The sequence below is a fragment of the Rhinoderma darwinii genome (assembly GCF_050947455.1).
Source record: "Rhinoderma darwinii isolate aRhiDar2 chromosome 5 unlocalized genomic scaffold, aRhiDar2.hap1 SUPER_5_unloc_17, whole genome shotgun sequence".
Lineage (NCBI taxonomy): Eukaryota > Metazoa > Chordata > Amphibia > Anura > Rhinodermatidae > Rhinoderma > Rhinoderma darwinii.
The window spans coordinates 283,595-305,781 of record NW_027461773.1 but is presented as its reverse complement, the minus strand read 5'-3'; the positions used below and the strand labels follow the sequence as shown (position 1 = coordinate 305,781).

General features: G+C 47.1%; 15 non-coding genes across 15 annotated transcripts; all 15 read left to right on the top strand.

The window, feature by feature from the left end:
- Positions 1-124: 124 nt before the first annotated feature.
- On the top strand, positions 125-315 carry LOC142686065 (U2 spliceosomal RNA). Its single transcript, XR_012855448.1, has one exon. It is a non-coding gene; the product is annotated as a U2 spliceosomal RNA (small nuclear RNA).
- A 1,281-nt stretch (positions 316-1,596) lies between these two features.
- Positions 1,597-1,787, top strand: LOC142686053 (U2 spliceosomal RNA). The gene has a single exon (XR_012855437.1). It is a non-coding gene; the product is annotated as a U2 spliceosomal RNA (small nuclear RNA).
- A 1,289-nt stretch (positions 1,788-3,076) lies between these two features.
- Positions 3,077-3,267, top strand: LOC142686472 (U2 spliceosomal RNA). Its single transcript, XR_012855813.1, has one exon. It is a non-coding gene; the product is annotated as a U2 spliceosomal RNA (small nuclear RNA).
- Positions 3,268-4,541: 1,274 nt separating this feature from the next.
- On the top strand, positions 4,542-4,732 carry LOC142686222 (U2 spliceosomal RNA). Its single transcript, XR_012855590.1, has one exon. It is a non-coding gene; the product is annotated as a U2 spliceosomal RNA (small nuclear RNA).
- Positions 4,733-6,024: 1,292 nt separating this feature from the next.
- LOC142686220 (U2 spliceosomal RNA) lies at positions 6,025-6,215 on the top strand. The gene has a single exon (XR_012855589.1). It is a non-coding gene; the product is annotated as a U2 spliceosomal RNA (small nuclear RNA).
- Positions 6,216-7,499: 1,284 nt separating this feature from the next.
- LOC142686219 (U2 spliceosomal RNA) lies at positions 7,500-7,690 on the top strand. Its single transcript, XR_012855588.1, has one exon. It is a non-coding gene; the product is annotated as a U2 spliceosomal RNA (small nuclear RNA).
- Positions 7,691-8,970: 1,280 nt separating this feature from the next.
- On the top strand, positions 8,971-9,161 carry LOC142686218 (U2 spliceosomal RNA). The gene has a single exon (XR_012855587.1). It is a non-coding gene; the product is annotated as a U2 spliceosomal RNA (small nuclear RNA).
- A 1,292-nt stretch (positions 9,162-10,453) lies between these two features.
- On the top strand, positions 10,454-10,644 carry LOC142686217 (U2 spliceosomal RNA). The gene has a single exon (XR_012855586.1). It is a non-coding gene; the product is annotated as a U2 spliceosomal RNA (small nuclear RNA).
- A 1,304-nt stretch (positions 10,645-11,948) lies between these two features.
- Positions 11,949-12,139, top strand: LOC142686216 (U2 spliceosomal RNA). Its single transcript, XR_012855585.1, has one exon. It is a non-coding gene; the product is annotated as a U2 spliceosomal RNA (small nuclear RNA).
- A 1,280-nt stretch (positions 12,140-13,419) lies between these two features.
- Positions 13,420-13,610, top strand: LOC142686215 (U2 spliceosomal RNA). The gene has a single exon (XR_012855584.1). It is a non-coding gene; the product is annotated as a U2 spliceosomal RNA (small nuclear RNA).
- Positions 13,611-14,913: 1,303 nt separating this feature from the next.
- On the top strand, positions 14,914-15,104 carry LOC142686214 (U2 spliceosomal RNA). Its single transcript, XR_012855583.1, has one exon. It is a non-coding gene; the product is annotated as a U2 spliceosomal RNA (small nuclear RNA).
- A 1,300-nt stretch (positions 15,105-16,404) lies between these two features.
- Positions 16,405-16,595, top strand: LOC142686213 (U2 spliceosomal RNA). Its single transcript, XR_012855582.1, has one exon. It is a non-coding gene; the product is annotated as a U2 spliceosomal RNA (small nuclear RNA).
- A 1,297-nt stretch (positions 16,596-17,892) lies between these two features.
- On the top strand, positions 17,893-18,083 carry LOC142686211 (U2 spliceosomal RNA). The gene has a single exon (XR_012855580.1). It is a non-coding gene; the product is annotated as a U2 spliceosomal RNA (small nuclear RNA).
- A 1,292-nt stretch (positions 18,084-19,375) lies between these two features.
- LOC142686209 (U2 spliceosomal RNA) lies at positions 19,376-19,566 on the top strand. The gene has a single exon (XR_012855579.1). It is a non-coding gene; the product is annotated as a U2 spliceosomal RNA (small nuclear RNA).
- A 1,292-nt stretch (positions 19,567-20,858) lies between these two features.
- LOC142686208 (U2 spliceosomal RNA) lies at positions 20,859-21,049 on the top strand. Its single transcript, XR_012855578.1, has one exon. It is a non-coding gene; the product is annotated as a U2 spliceosomal RNA (small nuclear RNA).
- The last annotated feature ends 1,138 nt before the right edge of the window (positions 21,050-22,187 follow it).

Genomic DNA, 22,187 nt, shown 5'->3' with positions numbered 1-22,187 from the left:
CCGTGTAGCTGTGAGTGTGTGAGCCTGCAGGGCCCCATGGAATTGCCTAGAAGTAGGCTGAATCGCTGCAAGGGCTGAACAGCAGTATCGGGCAGGCTCGGGCAACGCGCGGCCCGTTCGGGTTATCGCTTCTCGGCCTTTTGGCTAAGATCAAGTGTAGTATCTGTTCTTATCAGTTTAATATCTGATACGTCCCCTATCTGGGGACCATATATTAAATGGATTTTTAGAACAGGGAGATGGAAATAGAGCTTGCTCTGTCCACTCCACGCATTGACCTGGTATTGCAGTATTTCCAGGAGCGGTGCACCCTTTCCTTATGTGTTGACTAAAAGCAGATTCCAAAAGTGTTTTTTTGTCTTTGCTATTGTTTCTGTCTTTCTGAAGGGATCTCCCCTTTTAATCCCATTATTTCAACACCTGTTGGACAATGCATGAGTGATAATGAGCTCATTGATTAAATGCAATTAATGAATAGATTGCCACCTCTTGTTGTGTGTCGTCTGTGTTTCTGTGTTTCCGGCATTTCACATTGGAACACCTCATTCACCTTCCTTGTCTTCTCTCCGCCCTCCCTTTTAGGTAAGTTAAAGAGCTGCACCTGAGCCAGCCACTGATTGATTGATTGATTGATTGATTGATTGATTGATTGATTGATGCAGCACAACAGTCAAATAGTGGAGTGGAGTAGGGGAACAGCAAACAGCCAATAAAGCAGCCCGCCCGCTCGCCTGCCCGCCACAATGGACCTACCTGTGTACACTAGATGGATGTGATGGAATGTACTGTCGTCCCTACATTTCAAGAAGAAGTAAGAATTGCAGTTGCAACAAAGCCTTGCTTGCCTACAAAGAGAGCAGCAATTTGGATTTGTTACTATGTTACCTAGAAGAATAACAAACTGTGCAAGGATGGAGGTTGTAGGAGCAAGGAGAAGTTGTCTGTAAAGTTGGTGGATGCCTATTTTCCATTTTGCAGTCCCTTGTCTCCCTCTTGTGGCCTCCTGGAGGCAACTAGCTGTGCAAAAAAAAGACAGCCTGGCGGCCGGCTGTTGCAGTGTTGCCCTCTCAGGCAACACTGAGTGACTGACTGAGCCTCACCGTCTTATATAAAGTTCAGACGGAACTTTGCACGTGTCATAGTGGAGCCCTCAGGATTCCAGAGCCAGCTTTCTGACATCATAATGGGGCCTCAGAGATAAAAGCCTGGGCCCAGGCAGTGTTGGTCAGTGCTGCTCAGCAGGCAGCACTGGACTGGACTGGATTACAGCTGATACAAGGTGTGAAGGAACAAGGGGTGGCTGTGGGCATGCACTTGCTGCCGCTGCCAGTGTTTATCTGCATGGCAGCAGGGCATTTGGGCGTTGCCAGGAAGGCGTTTTTATGTAGATTCCTCCTCTTTCAGCACTGCATTGTGGTGCAAGCAAAAGAAGCAAATCCTGTCTGGCTTCCTCTCCGGCCTTTATTCACCTCCCGTGTAGCTGTGAGTGTGTGAGCCTGCAGGGCCCCATGGAATTGCCTAGAAGTAGGCTGAATCGCTGCAAGGGCTGAACAGCAGTATCGGGCAGGCTCGGGCAACGCGCGGCCCGTTCGGGTTATCGCTTCTCGGCCTTTTGGCTAAGATCAAGTGTAGTATCTGTTCTTATCAGTTTAATATCTGATACGTCCCCTATCTGGGGACCATATATTAAATGGATTTTTAGAACAGGGAGATGGAAATAGAGCTTGCTCTGTCCACTCCACGCATTGACCTGGTATTGCAGTATTTCCAGGAGCGGTGCACCCTTTCCTTATGTGTTGACTAAAAGCAGATTCCAAAAGTGTTTTTTTGTCTTTGCTATTGTTTCTGTCTTTCTGAAGGGATCTCCCCTTTTAATCCCATTATTTCAACACCTGTTGGACAATGCATGAGTGATAATGAGCTCATTGATTAAATGCAATTAATGAATAGATTGCCACCTCTTGTTGTGTGTCGTCTGTGTTTCTGTGTTTCCGGCATTTCACATTGGAACACCTCATTCACCTTCCTTGTCTTCTCTCCGCCCTCCCTTTTAGGTAAGTTAAAGAGCTGCACCTGAGCCAGCCACTGATTGATTGATTGATTGATTGATTGATTGATTGATTGATTGATTGATTGATGCAGCACAACAGTCAAATAGTGGAGTGGAGTAGGGGAACAGCAAACAGCCAATAAAGCAGCCCGCCCGCTCGCCTGCCCGCCACAATGGACCTACCTGTGTACACTAGATGGATGTGATGGAATGTACTGTCGTCCCTACATTTCAAGAAGAAGTAAGAATTGCAGTTGCAACAAAGCCTTGCTTGCCTACAAAGAGAGCAGCAATTTGGATTTGTTACTATGTTACCTAGAAGAATAACAAACTGTGCAAGGATGGAGGTTGTAGGAGCAAGGAGAAGTTGTCTGTAAAGTTGGTGGATGCCTATTTTCCATTTTGCAGTCCCTTGTCTCCCTCTTGTGGCCTCCTGGAGGCAACTAGCTGTGCAAAAAAAAGACAGCCTGGCGGCCGGCTGTTGCAGTGTTGCCCTCTCAGGCAACACTGAGTGACTGACTGAGCCTCACCGTCTTATATAAAGTTCAGACGGAACTTTGCACGTGTCATAGTGGAGCCCTCAGGATTCCAGAGCCAGCTTTCTGACATCATAATGGGGCCTCAGAGATAAAAGCCTGGGCCCAGGCAGTGTTGGTCAGTGCTGCTCAGCAGGCAGCACTGGACTGGACTGGATTACAGCTGATACAAGGTGTGAAGGAACAAGGGGTGGCTGTGGGCATGCACTTGCTGCCGCTGCCAGTGTTTATCTGCATGGCAGCAGGGCATTTGGGCGTTGCCAGGAAGGCGTTTTTATGTAGATTCCTCCTCTTTCAGCACTGCATTGTGGTGCAAGCAAAAGAAGCAAATCCTGTCTGGCTTCCTCTCCGGCCTTTATTCACCTCCCGTGTAGCTGTGAGTGTGTGAGCCTGCAGGGCCCCATGGAATTGCCTAGAAGTAGGCTGAATCGCTGCAAGGGCTGAACAGCAGTATCGGGCAGGCTCGGGCAACGCGCGGCCCGTTCGGGTTATCGCTTCTCGGCCTTTTGGCTAAGATCAAGTGTAGTATCTGTTCTTATCAGTTTAATATCTGATACGTCCCCTATCTGGGGACCATATATTAAATGGATTTTTAGAACAGGGAGATGGAAATAGAGCTTGCTCTGTCCACTCCACGCATTGACCTGGTATTGCAGTATTTCCAGGAGCGGTGCACCCTTTCCTTATGTGTTGACTAAAAGCAGATTCCAAAAGTGTTTTTTTGTCTTTGCTATTGTTTCTGTCTTTCTGAAGGGATCTCCCCTTTTAATCCCATTATTTCAACACCTGTTGGACAATGCATGAGTGATAATGAGCTCATTGATTAAATGCAATTAATGAATAGATTGCCACCTCTTGTTGTGTGTCGTCTGTGTTTCTGTGTTTCCGGCATTTCACATTGGAACACCTCATTCACCTTCCTTGTCTTCTCTCCGCCCTCCCTTTTAGGTAAGTTAAAGAGCTGCACCTGAGCCAGCCACTGATTGATTGATTGATTGATTGATTGATTGATTGATTGCAGCACAACAGTCAAATAGTGGAGTGGAGTAGGGGAACAGCAAACAGCCAATAAAGCAGCCCGCCCGCTCGCCTGCCCGCCACAATGGACCTACCTGTGTACACTAGATGGATGTGATGGAATGTACTGTCGTCCCTACATTTCAAGAAGAAGTAAGAATTGCAGTTGCAACAAAGCCTTGCTTGCCTACAAAGAGAGCAGCAATTTGGATTTGTTACTATGTTACCTAGAAGAATAACAAACTGTGCAAGGATGGAGGTTGTAGGAGCAAGGAGAAGTTGTCTGTAAAGTTGGTGGATGCCTATTTTCCATTTTGCAGTCCCTTGTCTCCCTCTTGTGGCCTCCTGGAGGCAACTAGCTGTGCAAAAAAAAGACAGCCTGGCGGCCGGCTGTTGCAGTGTTGCCCTCTCAGGCAACACTGAGTGACTGACTGAGCCTCACCGTCTTATATAAAGTTCAGACGGAACTTTGCACGTGTCATAGTGGAGCCCTCAGGATTCCAGAGCCAGCTTTCTGACATCATAATGGGGCCTCAGAGATAAAAGCCTGGGCCCAGGCAGTGTTGGTCAGTGCTGCTCAGCAGGCAGCACTGGACTGGACTGGATTACAGCTGATACAAGGTGTGAAGGAACAAGGGGTGGCTGTGGGCATGCACTTGCTGCCGCTGCCAGTGTTTATCTGCATGGCAGCAGGGCATTTGGGCGTTGCCAGGAAGGCGTTTTTATGTAGATTCCTCCTCTTTCAGCACTGCATTGTGGTGCAAGCAAAAGAAGCAAATCCTGTCTGGCTTCCTCTCCGGCCTTTATTCACCTCCCGTGTAGCTGTGAGTGTGTGAGCCTGCAGGGCCCCATGGAATTGCCTAGAAGTAGGCTGAATCGCTGCAAGGGCTGAACAGCAGTATCGGGCAGGCTCGGGCAACGCGCGGCCCGTTCGGGTTATCGCTTCTCGGCCTTTTGGCTAAGATCAAGTGTAGTATCTGTTCTTATCAGTTTAATATCTGATACGTCCCCTATCTGGGGACCATATATTAAATGGATTTTTAGAACAGGGAGATGGAAATAGAGCTTGCTCTGTCCACTCCACGCATTGACCTGGTATTGCAGTATTTCCAGGACCGGTGCACCCTTTCCTTATGTGTTGACTAAAAGCAGATTCCAAAAGTGTTTTTTGTCTTTGCTATTGTTTCTGTCTTTCTGAAGGGATCTCCCCTTTTAATCCCATTATTTCAACACCTGTTGGACAATGCATGAGTGATAATGAGCTCATTGATTAAATGCAATTAATGAATAGATTGCCACCTCTTGTTGTGTGTCGTCTGTGTTTCTGTGTTTCCGGCATTTCACATTGGAACACCTCATTCACCTTCCTTGTCTTCTCTCCGCCCTCCCTTTTAGGTAAGTTAAAGAGCTGCACCTGAGCCAGCCACTGATTGATTGATTGATTGATTGATTGATTGATTGATTGATTGATTGATTGATTGATGCAGCACAACAGTCAAATAGTGGAGTGGAGTAGGGGAACAGCAAACAGCCAATAAAGCAGCCCGCCCGCTCGCCTGCCCGCCACAATGGACCTACCTGTGTACACTAGATGGATGTGATGGAATGTACTGTCGTCCCTACATTTCAAGAAGAAGTAAGAATTGCAGTTGCAACAAAGCCTTGCTTGCCTACAAAGAGAGCAGCAATTTGGATTTGTTACTATGTTACCTAGAAGAATAACAAACTGTGCAAGGATGGAGGTTGTAGGAGCAAGGAGAAGTTGTCTGTAAAGTTGGTGGATGCCTATTTTCCATTTTGCAGTCCCTTGTCTCCCTCTTGTGGCCTCCTGGAGGCAACTAGCTGTGCAAAAAAAAGACAGCCTGGCGGCCGGCTGTTGCAGTGTTGCCCTCTCAGGCAACACTGAGTGACTGACTGAGCCTCACCGTCTTATATAAAGTTCAGACGGAACTTTGCACGTGTCATAGTGGAGCCCTCAGGATTCCAGAGCCAGCTTTCTGACATCATAATGGGGCCTCAGAGATAAAAGCCTGGGCCCAGGCAGTGTTGGTCAGTGCTGCTCAGCAGGCAGCACTGGACTGGACTGGATTACAGCTGATACAAGGTGTGAAGGAACAAGGGGTGGCTGTGGGCATGCACTTGCTGCCGCTGCCAGTGTTTATCTGCATGGCAGCAGGGCATTTGGGCGTTGCCAGGAAGGCGTTTTTATGTAGATTCCTCCTCTTTCAGCACTGCATTGTGGTGCAAGCAAAAGAAGCAAATCCTGTCTGGCTTCCTCTCCGGCCTTTATTCACCTCCCGTGTAGCTGTGAGTGTGTGAGCCTGCAGGGCCCCATGGAATTGCCTAGAAGTAGGCTGAATCGCTGCAAGGGCTGAACAGCAGTATCGGGCAGGCTCGGGCAACGCGCGGCCCGTTCGGGTTATCGCTTCTCGGCCTTTTGGCTAAGATCAAGTGTAGTATCTGTTCTTATCAGTTTAATATCTGATACGTCCCCTATCTGGGGACCATATATTAAATGGATTTTTAGAACAGGGAGATGGAAATAGAGCTTGCTCTGTCCACTCCACGCATTGACCTGGTATTGCAGTATTTCCAGGACCGGTGCACCCTTTCCTTATGTGTTGACTAAAAGCAGATTCCAAAAGTGTTTTTTGTCTTTGCTATTGTTTCTGTCTTTCTGAAGGGATCTCCCCTTTTAATCCCATTATTTCAACACCTGTTGGACAATGCATGAGTGATAATGAGCTCATTGATTAAATGCAATTAATGAATAGATTGCCACCTCTTGTTGTGTGTCGTCTGTGTTTCTGTGTTTCCGGCATTTCACATTGGAACACCTCATTCACCTTCCTTGTCTTCTCTCCGCCCTCCCTTTTAGGTAAGTTAAAGAGCTGCACCTGAGCCAGCCACTGATTGATTGATTGATTGATTGATTGATTGATTGATTGATTGATTGATGCAGCACAACAGTCAAATAGTGGAGTGGAGTAGGGGAACAGCAAACAGCCAATAAAGCAGCCCGCCCGCTCGCCTGCCCGCCACAATGGACCTACCTGTGTACACTAGATGGATGTGATGGAATGTACTGTCGTCCCTACATTTCAAGAAGAAGTAAGAATTGCAGTTGCAACAAAGCCTTGCTTGCCTACAAAGAGAGCAGCAATTTGGATTTGTTACTATGTTACCTAGAAGAATAACAAACTGTGCAAGGATGGAGGTTGTAGGAGCAAGGAGAAGTTGTCTGTAAAGTTGGTGGATGCCTATTTTCCATTTTGCAGTCCCTTGTCTCCCTCTTGTGGCCTCCTGGAGGCAACTAGCTGTGCAAAAAAAAGACAGCCTGGCGGCCGGCTGTTGCAGTGTTGCCCTCTCAGGCAACACTGAGTGACTGACTGAGCCTCACCGTCTTATATAAAGTTCAGACGGAACTTTGCACGTGTCATAGTGGAGCCCTCAGGATTCCAGAGCCAGCTTTCTGACATCATAATGGGGCCTCAGAGATAAAAGCCTGGGCCCAGGCAGTGTTGGTCAGTGCTGCTCAGCAGGCAGCACTGGACTGGACTGGATTACAGCTGATACAAGGTGTGAAGGAACAAGGGGTGGCTGTGGGCATGCACTTGCTGCCGCTGCCAGTGTTTATCTGCATGGCAGCAGGGCATTTGGGCGTTGCCAGGAAGGCGTTTTTATGTAGATTCCTCCTCTTTCAGCACTGCATTGTGGTGCAAGCAAAAGAAGCAAATCCTGTCTGGCTTCCTCTCCGGCCTTTATTCACCTCCCGTGTAGCTGTGAGTGTGTGAGCCTGCAGGGCCCCATGGAATTGCCTAGAAGTAGGCTGAATCGCTGCAAGGGCTGAACAGCAGTATCGGGCAGGCTCGGGCAACGCGCGGCCCGTTCGGGTTATCGCTTCTCGGCCTTTTGGCTAAGATCAAGTGTAGTATCTGTTCTTATCAGTTTAATATCTGATACGTCCCCTATCTGGGGACCATATATTAAATGGATTTTTAGAACAGGGAGATGGAAATAGAGCTTGCTCTGTCCACTCCACGCATTGACCTGGTATTGCAGTATTTCCAGGACCGGTGCACCCTTTCCTTATGTGTTGACTAAAAGCAGATTCCAAAAGTGTTTTTTGTCTTTGCTATTGTTTCTGTCTTTCTGAAGGGATCTCCCCTTTTAATCCCATTATTTCAACACCTGTTGGACAATGCATGAGTGATAATGAGCTCATTGATTAAATGCAATTAATGAATAGATTGCCACCTCTTGTTGTGTGTCGTCTGTGTTTCTGTGTTTCCGGCATTTCACATTGGAACACCTCATTCACCTTCCTTGTCTTCTCTCCGCCCTCCCTTTTAGGTAAGTTAAAGAGCTGCACCTGAGCCAACCACTGATTGATTGATTGATTGATTGATTGATTGATTGATTGATTGATGCAGCACAACAGTCAAATAGTGGAGTGGAGTAGGGGAACAGCAAACAGCCAATAAAGCAGCCCGCCCGCTCGCCTGCCCGCCACAATGGACCTACCTGTGTACACTAGATGGATGTGATGGAATGTACTGTCGTCCCTACATTTCAAGAAGAAGTAAGAATTGCAGTTGCAACAAAGCCTTGCTTGCCTACAAAGAGAGCAGCAATTTGGATTTGTTACTATGTTACCTAGAAGAATAACAAACTGTGCAAGGATGGAGGTTGTAGGAGCAAGGAGAAGTTGTCTGTAAAGTTGGTGGATGCCTATTTTCCATTTTGCAGTCCCTTGTCTCCCTCTTGTGGCCTCCTGGAGGCAACTAGCTGTGCAAAAAAAAGACAGCCTGGCGGCCGGCTGTTGCAGTGTTGCCCTCTCAGGCAACACTGAGTGACTGACTGAGCCTCACCGTCTTATATAAAGTTCAGACGGAACTTTGCACGTGTCATAGTGGAGCCCTCAGGATTCCAGAGCCAGCTTTCTGACATCATAATGGGGCCTCAGAGATAAAAGCCTGGGCCCAGGCAGTGTTGGTCAGTGCTGCTCAGCAGGCAGCACTGGACTGGACTGGATTACAGCTGATACAAGGTGTGAAGGAACAAGGGGTGGCTGTGGGCATGCACTTGCTGCCGCTGCCAGTGTTTATCTGCATGGCAGCAGGGCATTTGGGCGTTGCCAGGAAGGCGTTTTTATGTAGATTCCTCCTCTTTCAGCACTGCATTGTGGTGCAAGCAAAAGAAGCAAATCCTGTCTGGCTTCCTCTCCGGCCTTTATTCACCTCCCGTGTAGCTGTGAGTGTGTGAGCCTGCAGGGCCCCATGGAATTGCCTAGAAGTAGGCTGAATCGCTGCAAGGGCTGAACAGCAGTATCGGGCAGGCTCGGGCAACGCGCGGCCCGTTCGGGTTATCGCTTCTCGGCCTTTTGGCTAAGATCAAGTGTAGTATCTGTTCTTATCAGTTTAATATCTGATACGTCCCCTATCTGGGGACCATATATTAAATGGATTTTTAGAACAGGGAGATGGAAATAGAGCTTGCTCTGTCCACTCCACGCATTGACCTGGTATTGCAGTATTTCCAGGACCGGTGCACCCTTTCCTTATGTGTTGACTAAAAGCAGATTCCAAAAGTGTTTTTTGTCTTTGCTATTGTTTCTGTCTTTCTGAAGGGATCTCCCCTTTTAATCCCATTATTTCAACACCTGTTGGACAATGCATGAGTGATAATGAGCTCATTGATTAAATGCAATTAATGAATAGATTGCCACCTCTTGTTGTGTGTCGTCTGTGTTTCTGTGTTTCCGGCATTTCACATTGGAACACCTCATTCACCTTCCTTGTCTTCTCTCCGCCCTCCCTTTTAGGTAAGTTAAAGAGCTGCACCTGAGCCAGCCACTGATTGATTGATTGATTGATTGATTGATTGATTGATTGATTGATTGATTGATTGATGCAGCACAACAGTCAAATAGTGGAGTGGAGTAGGGGAACAGCAAACAGCCAATAAAGCAGCCCGCCCGCTCGCCTGCCCGCCACAATGGACCTACCTGTGTACACTAGATGGATGTGATGGAATGTACTGTCGTCCCTACATTTCAAGAAGAAGTAAGAATTGCAGTTGCAACAAAGCCTTGCTTGCCTACAAAGAGAGCAGCAATTTGGATTTGTTACTATGTTACCTAGAAGAATAACAAACTGTGCAAGGATGGAGGTTGTAGGAGCAAGGAGAAGTTGTCTGTAAAGTTGGTGGATGCCTATTTTCCATTTTGCAGTCCCTTGTCTCCCTCTTGTGGCCTCCTGGAGGCAACTAGCTGTGCAAAAAAAAGACAGCCTGGCGGCCGGCTGTTGCAGTGTTGCCCTCTCAGGCAACACTGAGTGACTGACTGAGCCTCACCGTCTTATATAAAGTTCAGACGGAACTTTGCACGTGTCATAGTGGAGCCCTCAGGATTCCAGAGCCAGCTTTCTGACATCATAATGGGGCCTCAGAGATAAAAGCCTGGGCCCAGGCAGTGTTGGTCAGTGCTGCTCAGCAGGCAGCACTGGACTGGACTGGATTACAGCTGATACAAGGTGTGAAGGAACAAGGGGTGGCTGTGGGCATGCACTTGCTGCCGCTGCCAGTGTTTATCTGCATGGCAGCAGGGCATTTGGGCGTTGCCAGGAAGGCGTTTTTATGTAGATTCCTCCTCTTTCAGCACTGCATTGTGGTGCAAGCAAAAGAAGCAAATCCTGTCTGGCTTCCTCTCCGGCCTTTATTCACCTCCCGTGTAGCTGTGAGTGTGTGAGCCTGCAGGGCCCCATGGAATTGCCTAGAAGTAGGCTGAATCGCTGCAAGGGCTGAACAGCAGTATCGGGCAGGCTCGGGCAACGCGCGGCCCGTTCGGGTTATCGCTTCTCGGCCTTTTGGCTAAGATCAAGTGTAGTATCTGTTCTTATCAGTTTAATATCTGATACGTCCCCTATCTGGGGACCATATATTAAATGGATTTTTAGAACAGGGAGATGGAAATAGAGCTTGCTCTGTCCACTCCACGCATTGACCTGGTATTGCAGTATTTCCAGGACCGGTGCACCCTTTCCTTATGTGTTGACTAAAAGCAGATTCCAAAAGTGTTTTTTGTCTTTGCTATTGTTTCTGTCTTTCTGAAGGGATCTCCCCTTTTAATCCCATTATTTCAACACCTGTTGGACAATGCATAAGTGATAATGAGCTCATTGATTAAATGCAATTAATGAATAGATTGCCACCTCTTGTTGTGTGTCGTCTGTGTTTCTGTGTTTCCGGCATTTCACATTGGAACACCTCATTCACCTTCCTTGTCTTCTCTCCGCCCTCCCTTTTAGGTAAGTTAAAGAGCTGCACCTGAGCCAGCCACTGATTGATTGATTGATTGATTGATTGATTGATTGATTGATTGATTGATTGATTGATTGATTGATTGATGCAGCACAACAGTCAAATAGTGGAGTGGAGTAGGGGAACAGCAAACAGCCAATAAAGCAGCCCGCCCGCTCGCCTGCCCGCCACAATGGACCTACCTGTGTACACTAGATGGATGTGATGGAATGTACTGTCGTCCCTACATTTCAAGAAGAAGTAAGAATTGCAGTTGCAACAAAGCCTTGCTTGCCTACAAAGAGAGCAGCAATTTGGATTTGTTACTATGTTACCTAGAAGAATAACAAACTGTGCAAGGATGGAGGTTGTAGGAGCAAGGAGAAGTTGTCTGTAAAGTTGGTGGATGCCTATTTTCCATTTTGCAGTCCCTTGTCTCCCTCTTGTGGCCTCCTGGAGGCAACTAGCTGTGCAAAAAAAAGACAGCCTGGCGGCCGGCTGTTGCAGTGTTGCCCTCTCAGGCAACACTGAGTGACTGACTGAGCCTCACCGTCTTATATAAAGTTCAGACGGAACTTTGCACGTGTCATAGTGGAGCCCTCAGGATTCCAGAGCCAGCTTTCTGACATCATAATGGGGCCTCAGAGATAAAAGCCTGGACCCAGGCAGTGTTGGTCAGTGCTGCTCAGCAGGCAGCACTGGACTGGACTGGATTACAGCTGATACAAGGTGTGAAGGAACAAGGGGTGGCTGTGGGCATGCACTTGCTGCCGCTGCCAGTGTTTATCTGCATGGCAGCAGGGCATTTGGGCGTTGCCAGGAAGGCGTTTTTATGTAGATTCCTCCTCTTTCAGCACTGCATTGTGGTGCAAGCAAAAGAAGCAAATCCTGTCTGGCTTCCTCTCCGGCCTTTATTCACCTCCCGTGTAGCTGTGAGTGTGTGAGCCTGCAGGGCCCCATGGAATTGCCTAGAAGTAGGCTGAATCGCTGCAAGGGCTGAACAGCAGTATCGGGCAGGCTCGGGCAACGCGCGGCCCGTTCGGGTTATCGCTTCTCGGCCTTTTGGCTAAGATCAAGTGTAGTATCTGTTCTTATCAGTTTAATATCTGATACGTCCCCTATCTGGGGACCATATATTAAATGGATTTTTAGAACAGGGAGATGGAAATAGAGCTTGCTCTGTCCACTCCACGCATTGACCTGGTATTGCAGTATTTCCAGGACCGGTGCACCCTTTCCTTATGTGTTGACTAAAAGCAGATTCCAAAAGTGTTTTTTGTCTTTGCTATTGTTTCTGTCTTTCTGAAGGGATCTCCCCTTTTAATCCCATTATTTCAACACCTGTTGGACAATGCATGAGTGATAATGAGCTCATTGATTAAATGCAATTAATGAATAGATTGCCACCTCTTGTTGTGTGTCGTCTGTGTTTCTGTGTTTCCGGCATTTCACATTGGAACACCTCATTCACCTTCCTTGTCTTCTCTCCGCCCTCCCTTTTAGGTAAGTTAAAGAGCTGCACCTGAGCCAGCCACTGATTGATTGATTGATTGATTGATTGATTGATTGATTGATTGATGCAGCACAACAGTCAAATAGTGGAGTGGAGTAGGGGAACAGCAAACAGCCAATAAAGCAGCCCGCCCGCTCGCCTGCCCGCCACAATGGACCTACCTGTGTACACTAGATGGATGTGATGGAATGTACTGTCGTCCCTACATTTCAAGAAGAAGTAAGAATTGCAGTTGCAACAAAGCCTTGCTTGCCTACAAAGAGAGCAGCAATTTGGATTTGTTACTATGTTACCTAGAAGAATAACAAACTGTGCAAGGATGGAGGTTGTAGGAGCAAGGAGAAGTTGTCTGTAAAGTTGGTGGATGCCTATTTTCCATTTTGCAGTCCCTTGTCTCCCTCTTGTGGCCTCCTGGAGGCAACTAGCTGTGCAAAAAAAAGACAGCCTGGCGGCCGGCTGTTGCAGTGTTGCCCTCTCAGGCAACACTGAGTGACTGACTGAGCCTCACCGTCTTATATAAAGTTCAGACGGAACTTTGCACGTGTCATAGTGGAGCCCTCAGGATTCCAGAGCCAGCTTTCTGACATCATAATGGGGCCTCAGAGATAAAAGCCTGGGCCCAGGCAGTGTTGGTCAGTGCTGCTCAGCAGGCAGCACTGGACTGGACTGGATTACAGCTGATACAAGGTGTGAAGGAACAAGGGGTGGCTGTGGGCATGCACTTGCTGCCGCTGCCAGTGTTTATCTGCATGGCAGCAGGGCATTTGGGCGTTGCCAGGAAGGCGTTTTTATGTAGATTCCTCCTCTTTCAGCACTGCATTGTGGTGCAAGCAAAAGAAGCAAATCCTGTCTGGCTTCCTCTCCGGCCTTTATTCACCTCCCGTGTAGCTGTGAGTGTGTGAGCCTGCAGGGCCCCATGGAATTGCCTAGAAGTAGGCTGAATCGCTGCAAGGGCTGAACAGCAGTATCGGGCAGGCTCGGGCAACGCGCGGCCCGTTCGGGTTATCGCTTCTCGGCCTTTTGGCTAAGATCAAGTGTAGTATCTGTTCTTATCAGTTTAATATCTGATACGTCCCCTATCTGGGGACCATATATTAAATGGATTTTTAGAACAGGGAGATGGAAATAGAGCTTGCTCTGTCCACTCCACGCATTGACCTGGTATTGCAGTATTTCCAGGACCGGTGCACCCTTTCCTTATGTGTTGACTAAAAGCAGATTCCAAAAGTGTTTTTTGTCTTTGCTATTGTTTCTGTCTTTCTGAAGGGATCTCCCCTTTTAATCCCATTATTTCAACACCTGTTGGACAATGCATGAGTGATAATGAGCTCATTGATTAAATGCAATTAATGAATAGATTGCCACCTCTTGTTGTGTGTCGTCTGTGTTTCTGTGTTTCCGGCATTTCACATTGGAACACCTCATTCACCTTCCTTGTCTTCTCTCCGCCCTCCCTTTTAGGTAAGTTAAAGAGCTGCACCTGAGCCAGCCACTGATTGATTGATTGATTGATTGATTGATTGATTGATTGATTGATTGATTGATTGATTGATTGATTGATGCAGCACAACAGTCAAATAGTGGAGTGGAGTAGGGGAACAGCAAACAGCCAATAAAGCAGCCGCCCGCTCGCCTGCCCGCCACAATGGACCTACCTGTGTACACTAGATGGATGTGATGGAATGTACTGTCGTCCCTACATTTCAAGAAGAAGTAAGAATTGCAGTTGCAACAAAGCCTTGCTTGCCTACAAAGAGAGCAGCAATTTGGATTTGTTACTATGTTACCTAGAAGAATAACAAACTGTGCAAGGATGGAGGTTGTAGGAGCAAGGAGAAGTTGTCTGTAAAGTTGGTGGATGCCTATTTTCCATTTTGCAGTCCCTTGTCTCCCTCTTGTGGCCTCCTGGAGGCAACTAGCTGTGCAAAAAAAAGACAGCCTGGCGGCCGGCTGTTGCAGTGTTGCCCTCTCAGGCAACACTGAGTGACTGACTGAGCCTCACCGTCTTATATAAAGTTCAGACGGAACTTTGCACGTGTCATAGTGGAGCCCTCAGGATTCCAGAGCCAGCTTTCTGACATCATAATGGGGCCTCAGAGATAAAAGCCTGGGCCCAGGCAGTGTTGGTCAGTGCTGCTCAGCAGGCAGCACTGGACTGGACTGGATTACAGCTGATACAAGGTGTGAAGGAACAAGGGGTGGCTGTGGGCATGCACTTGCTGCCGCTGCCAGTGTTTATCTGCATGGCAGCAGGGCATTTGGGCGTTGCCAGGAAGGCGTTTTTATGTAGATTCCTCCTCTTTCAGCACTGCATTGTGGTGCAAGCAAAAGAAGCAAATCCTGTCTGGCTTCCTCTCCGGCCTTTATTCACCTCCCGTGTAGCTGTGAGTGTGTGAGCCTGCAGGGCCCCATGGAATTGCCTAGAAGTAGGCTGAATCGCTGCAAGGGCTGAACAGCAGTATCGGGCAGGCTCGGGCAACGCGCGGCCCGTTCGGGTTATCGCTTCTCGGCCTTTTGGCTAAGATCAAGTGTAGTATCTGTTCTTATCAGTTTAATATCTGATACGTCCCCTATCTGGGGACCATATATTAAATGGATTTTTAGAACAGGGAGATGGAAATAGAGCTTGCTCTGTCCACTCCACGCATTGACCTGGTATTGCAGTATTTCCAGGACCGGTGCACCCTTTCCTTATGTGTTGACTAAAAGCAGATTCCAAAAGTGTTTTTTGTCTTTGCTATTGTTTCTGTCTTTCTGAAGGGATCTCCCCTTTTAATCCCATTATTTCAACACCTGTTGGACAATGCATGAGTGATAATGAGCTCATTGATTAAATGCAATTAATGAATAGATTGCCACCTCTTGTTGTGTGTCGTCTGTGTTTCTGTGTTTCCGGCATTTCACATTGGAACACCTCATTCACCTTCCTTGTCTTCTCTCCGCCCTCCCTTTTAGGTAAGTTAAAGAGCTGCACCTGAGCCAGCCACTGATTGATTGATTGATTGATTGATTGATTGATTGATTGATTGATTGATTGATTGATTGATTGATGCAGCACAACAGTCAAATAGTGGAGTGGAGTAGGGGAACAGCAAACAGCCAATAAAGCAGCCCGCCCGCTCGCCTGCCCGCCACAATGGACCTACCTGTGTACACTAGATGGATGTGATGGAATGTACTGTCGTCCCTACATTTCAAGAAGAAGTAAGAATTGCAGTTGCAACAAAGCCTTGCTTGCCTACAAAGAGAGCAGCAATTTGGATTTGTTACTATGTTACCTAGAAGAATAACAAACTGTGCAAGGATGGAGGTTGTAGGAGCAAGGAGAAGTTGTCTGTAAAGTTGGTGGATGCCTATTTTCCATTTTGCAGTCCCTTGTCTCCCTCTTGTGGCCTCCTGGAGGCAACTAGCTGTGCAAAAAAAAGACAGCCTGGCGGCCGGCTGTTGCAGTGTTGCCCTCTCAGGCAACACTGAGTGACTGACTGAGCCTCACCGTCTTATATAAAGTTCAGACGGAACTTTGCACGTGTCATAGTGGAGCCCTCAGGATTCCAGAGCCAGCTTTCTGACATCATAATGGGGCCTCAGAGATAAAAGCCTGGGCCCAGGCAGTGTTGGTCAGTGCTGCTCAGCAGGCAGCACTGGACTGGACTGGATTACAGCTGATACAAGGTGTGAAGGAACAAGGGGTGGCTGTGGGCATGCACTTGCTGCCGCTGCCAGTGTTTATCTGCATGGCAGCAGGGCATTTGGGCGTTGCCAGGAAGGCGTTTTTATGTAGATTCCTCCTCTTTCAGCACTGCATTGTGGTGCAAGCAAAAGAAGCAAATCCTGTCTGGCTTCCTCTCCGGCCTTTATTCACCTCCCGTGTAGCTGTGAGTGTGTGAGCCTGCAGGGCCCCATGGAATTGCCTAGAAGTAGGCTGAATCGCTGCAAGGGCTGAACAGCAGTATCGGGCAGGCTCGGGCAACGCGCGGCCCGTTCGGGTTATCGCTTCTCGGCCTTTTGGCTAAGATCAAGTGTAGTATCTGTTCTTATCAGTTTAATATCTGATACGTCCCCTATCTGGGGACCATATATTAAATGGATTTTTAGAACAGGGAGATGGAAATAGAGCTTGCTCTGTCCACTCCACGCATTGACCTGGTATTGCAGTATTTCCAGGACCGGTGCACCCTTTCCTTATGTGTTGACTAAAAGCAGATTCCAAAAGTGTTTTTTGTCTTTGCTATTGTTTCTGTCTTTCTGAAGGGATCTCCCCTTTTAATCCCATTATTTCAACACCTGTTGGACAATGCATGAGTGATAATGAGCTCATTGATTAAATGCAATTAATGAATAGATTGCCACCTCTTGTTGTGTGTCGTCTGTGTTTCTGTGTTTCCGGCATTTCACATTGGAACACCTCATTCACCTTCCTTGTCTTCTCTCCGCCCTCCCTTTTAGGTAAGTTAAAGAGCTGCACCTGAGCCAGCCACTTGATTGATTGATTGATTGATTGATTGATTGATTGATTGATTGATTGATTGATTGATTGATGCAGCACAACAGTCAAATAGTGGAGTGGAGTAGGGGAACAGCAAACAGCCAATAAAGCAGCCCGCCCGCTCGCCTGCCCGCCACAATGGACCTACCTGTGTACACTAGATGGATGTGATGGAATGTACTGTCGTCCCTACATTTCAAGAAGAAGTAAGAATTGCAGTTGCAACAAAGCCTTGCTTGCCTACAAAGAGAGCAGCAATTTGGATTTGTTACTATGTTACCTAGAAGAATAACAAACTGTGCAAGGATGGAGGTTGTAGGAGCAAGGAGAAGTTGTCTGTAAAGTTGGTGGATGCCTATTTTCCATTTTGCAGTCCCTTGTCTCCCTCTTGTGGCCTCCTGGAGGCAACTAGCTGTGCAAAAAAAAGACAGCCTGGCGGCCGGCTGTTGCAGTGTTGCCCTCTCAGGCAACACTGAGTGACTGACTGAGCCTCACCGTCTTATATAAAGTTCAGACGGAACTTTGCACGTGTCATAGTGGAGCCCTCAGGATTCCAGAGCCAGCTTTCTGACATCATAATGGGGCCTCAGAGATAAAAGCCTGGGCCCAGGCAGTGTTGGTCAGTGCTGCTCAGCAGGCAGCACTGGACTGGACTGGATTACAGCTGATACAAGGTGTGAAGGAACAAGGGGTGGCTGTGGGCATGCACTTGCTGCCGCTGCCAGTGTTTATCTGCATGGCAGCAGGGCATTTGGGCGTTGCCAGGAAGGCGTTTTTATGTAGATTCCTCCTCTTTCAGCACTGCATTGTGGTGCAAGCAAAAGAAGCAAATCCTGTCTGGCTTCCTCTCCGGCCTTTATTCACCTCCCGTGTAGCTGTGAGTGTGTGAGCCTGCAGGGCCCCATGGAATTGCCTAGAAGTAGGCTGAATCGCTGCAAGGGCTGAACAGCAGTATCGGGCAGGCTCGGGCAACGCGCGGCCCGTTCGGGTTATCGCTTCTCGGCCTTTTGGCTAAGATCAAGTGTAGTATCTGTTCTTATCAGTTTAATATCTGATACGTCCCCTATCTGGGGACCATATATTAAATGGATTTTTAGAACAGGGAGATGGAAATAGAGCTTGCTCTGTCCACTCCACGCATTGACCTGGTATTGCAGTATTTCCAGGACCGGTGCACCCTTTCCTTATGTGTTGACTAAAAGCAGATACCAAAAGTGTTTTTTGTCTTTGCTATTGTTTCTGTCTTTCTGAAGGGATCTCCCCTTTTAATCCCATTATTTCAACACCTGTTGGACAATGCATGAGTGATAATGAGCTCATTGATTAAATGCAATTAATGAATAGATTGCCACCTCTTGTTGTGTGTCGTCTGTGTTTCTGTGTTTCCGGCATTTCACATTGGAACACCTCATTCACCTTCCTTGTCTTCTCTCCGCCCTCCCTTTTAGGTAAGTTAAAGAGCTGCACCTGAGCCAGCCACTGATTGATTGATTGATTGATTGATTGATTGATTGATTGATTGATTGATTGATTGATGCAGCACAACAGTCAAATAGTGGAGTGGAGTAGGGGAACAGCAAACAGCCAATAAAGCAGCCCGCCCGCTCGCCTGCCCGCCACAATGGACCTACCTGTGTACACTAGATGGATGTGATGGAATGTACTGTCGTCCCTACATTTCAAGAAGAAGTAAGAATTGCAGTTGCAACAAAGCCTTGCTTGCCTACAAAGAGAGCAGCAATTTGGATTTGTTACTATGTTACCTAGAAGAATAACAAACTGTGCAAGGATGGAGGTTGTAGGAGCAAGGAGAAGTTGTCTGTAAAGTTGGTGGATGCCTATTTTCCATTTTGCAGTCCCTTGTCTCCCTCTTGTGGCCTCCTGGAGGCAACTAGCTGTGCAAAAAAAAGACAGCCTGGCGGCCGGCTGTTGCAGTGTTGCCCTCTCAGGCAACACTGAGTGACTGACTGAGCCTCACCGTCTTATATAAAGTTCAGACGGAACTTTGCACGTGTCATAGTGGAGCCCTCAGGATTCCAGAGCCAGCTTTCTGACATCATAATGGGGCCTCAGAGATAAAAGCCTGGGCCCAGGCAGTGTTGGTCAGTGCTGCTCAGCAGGCAGCACTGGACTGGACTGGATTACAGCTGATACAAGGTGTGAAGGAACAAGGGGTGGCTGTGGGCATGCACTTGCTGCCGCTGCCAGTGTTTATCTGCATGGCAGCAGGGCATTTGGGCGTTGCCAGGAAGGCGTTTTTATGTAGATTCCTCCTCTTTCAGCACTGCATTGTGGTGCAAGCAAAAGAAGCAAATCCTGTCTGGCTTCCTCTCCGGCCTTTATTCACCTCCCGTGTAGCTGTGAGTGTGTGAGCCTGCAGGGCCCCATGGAATTGCCTAGAAGTAGGCTGAATCGCTGCAAGGGCTGAACAGCAGTATCGGGCAGGCTCGGGCAACGCGCGGCCCGTTCGGGTTATCGCTTCTCGGCCTTTTGGCTAAGATCAAGTGTAGTATCTGTTCTTATCAGTTTAATATCTGATACGTCCCCTATCTGGGGACCATATATTAAATGGATTTTTAGAACAGGGAGATGGAAATAGAGCTTGCTCTGTCCACTCCACGCATTGACCTGGTATTGCAGTATTTCCAGGACCGGTGCACCCTTTCCTTATGTGTTGACTAAAAGCAGATTCCAAAAGTGTTTTTTGTCTTTGCTATTGTTTCTGTCTTTCTGAAGGGATCTCCCCTTTTAATCCCATTATTTCAACACCTGTTGGACAATGCATGAGTGATAATGAGCTCATTGATTAAATGCAATTAATGAATAGATTGCCACCTCTTGTTGTGTGTCGTCTGTGTTTCTGTGTTTCCGGCATTTCACATTGGAACACCTCATTCACCTTCCTTGTCTTCTCTCCGCCCTCCCTTTTAGGTAAGTTAAAGAGCTGCACCTGAGCCAGCCACTGATTGATTGATTGATTGATTGATTGATTGATTGATTGATTGATTGATTGATTGATGCAGCACAACAGTCAAATAGTGGAGTGGAGTAGGGGAACAGCAAACAGCCAATAAAGCAGCCCGCCCGCTCGCCTGCCCGCCACAATGGACCTACCTGTGTACACTAGATGGATGTGATGGAATGTACTGTCGTCCCTACATTTCAAGAAGAAGTAAGAATTGCAGTTGCAACAAAGCCTTGCTTGCCTACAAAGAGAGCAGCAATTTGGATTTGTTACTATGTTACCTAGAAGAATAACAAACTGTGCAAGGATGGAGGTTGTAGGAGCAAGGAGAAGTTGTCTGTAAAGTTGGTGGATGCCTATTTTCCATTTTGCAGTCCCTTGTCTCCCTCTTGTGGCCTCCTGGAGGCAACTAGCTGTGCAAAAAAAAGACAGCCTGGCGGCCGGCTGTTGCAGTGTTGCCCTCTCAGGCAACACTGAGTGACTGACTGAGCCTCACCGTCTTATATAAAGTTCAGACGGAACTTTGCACGTGTCATAGTGGAGCCCTCAGGATTCCAGAGCCAGCTTTCTGACATCATAATGGGGCCTCAGAGATAAAAGCCTGGGCCCAGGCAGTGTTGGTCAGTGCTGCTCAGCAGGCAGCACTGGACTGGACTGGATTACAGCTGATACAAGGTGTGAAGGAACAAGGGGTGGCTGTGGGCATGCACTTGCTGCCGCTGCCAGTGTTTATCTGCATGGCAGCAGGGCATTTGGGCGTTGCCAGGAAGGCGTTTTTATGTAGATTCCTCCTCTTTCAGCACTGCATTGTGGTGCAAGCAAAAGAAGCAAATCCTGTCTGGCTTCCTCTCCGGCCTTTATTCACCTCCCGTGTAGCTGTGAGTGTGTGAGCCTGCAGGGCCCCATGGAATTGCCTAGAAGTAGGCTGAATCGCTGCAAGGGCTGAACAGCAGTATCGGGCAGGCTCGGGCAACGCGCGGCCCGTTCGGGTTATCGCTTCTCGGCCTTTTGGCTAAGATCAAGTGTAGTATCTGTTCTTATCAGTTTAATATCTGATACGTCCCCTATCTGGGGACCATATATTAAATGGATTTTTAGAACAGGGAGATGGAAATAGAGCTTGCTCTGTCCACTCCACGCATTGACCTGGTATTGCAGTATTTCCAGGACCGGTGCACCCTTTCCTTATGTGTTGACTAAAAGCAGATTCCAAAAGTGTTTTTTGTCTTTGCTATTGTTTCTGTCTTTCTGAAGGGATCTCCCCTTTTAATCCCATTATTTCAACACCTGTTGGACAATGCATGAGTGATAATGAGCTCATTGATTAAATGCAATTAACCCCTTAGTGACTAAGCCTGTTTTGGCCTTCAGGACCAGCCCCATTTTTGCCAATCTGACATGTGTCACTTTATGTGGTAATAACTCCAGAATGCTTTTACCTATCCAAGCGATTCTGGGATTGTTTTCTCGTGACATATTGTACTTTATGATACTGAAAAAATTTTGTCATTAAATTCAATATTTATTTGTAAGAAACGCCAAGATTTAGAGAAAATTAGCAAAAATTAGCATTTTTCTAAATTTTAATGTATTTACTTGTAAAACAGATAGTAATACCACACAAAATACATACTAGTTTATATTTCCCATATGTCTACTTTATGTTTGCGTCGTTTTTTGAACATTCTTTTATTTTTCTAGGACGTTACAAGGCTTAGAACTTTAGCAGCAATTTCTCATATTTTCAAGAAAATTTCAAAAGGCTATTTTTTCAGGGACCAGTTCAGTTCTGAAATGGCTTTGAGGGCCTTATATATTAGAAAGTCACCATAAATCACCCCATTTTGAAAACTGCACCCATCAAAGTATTCAAAACAGCATTCACAAAGTATTTTAGCCCTTTAGGCGTTTCACAGGAATTAAAGCAAAGTAGAGGTGAAATTTACAAATTTTATTTTTTTTCTTCAAAAATTCATTTGTAATAAATTTTTTCTGTACCACAGAAGGTTTTACCCAAGAAATGCAACTCAAGATTTATTGCCCAGATTCTGCAGTTTTTAGAAATACCCCACATGTGGCCCTAGCGCGGTCATGGACTGAAACACAGGCCTCCGAAGCAAAGGAGCACCTAGTGGATTTTGGGCCTCTATTTTATTAGAATATATTTTAGGTACCATGTCAGGTGTGAGGAGGCCTTGTGCTGCCAAAACAGTGGAAACACCCCAAAAGTGACCCCATTTTGGAAACTATACCCCTCAAGGAATTTATCTATGGGTATAGTTAGCATTTTGAACCCACAGTTTTTTTGCTAAATTTATTTG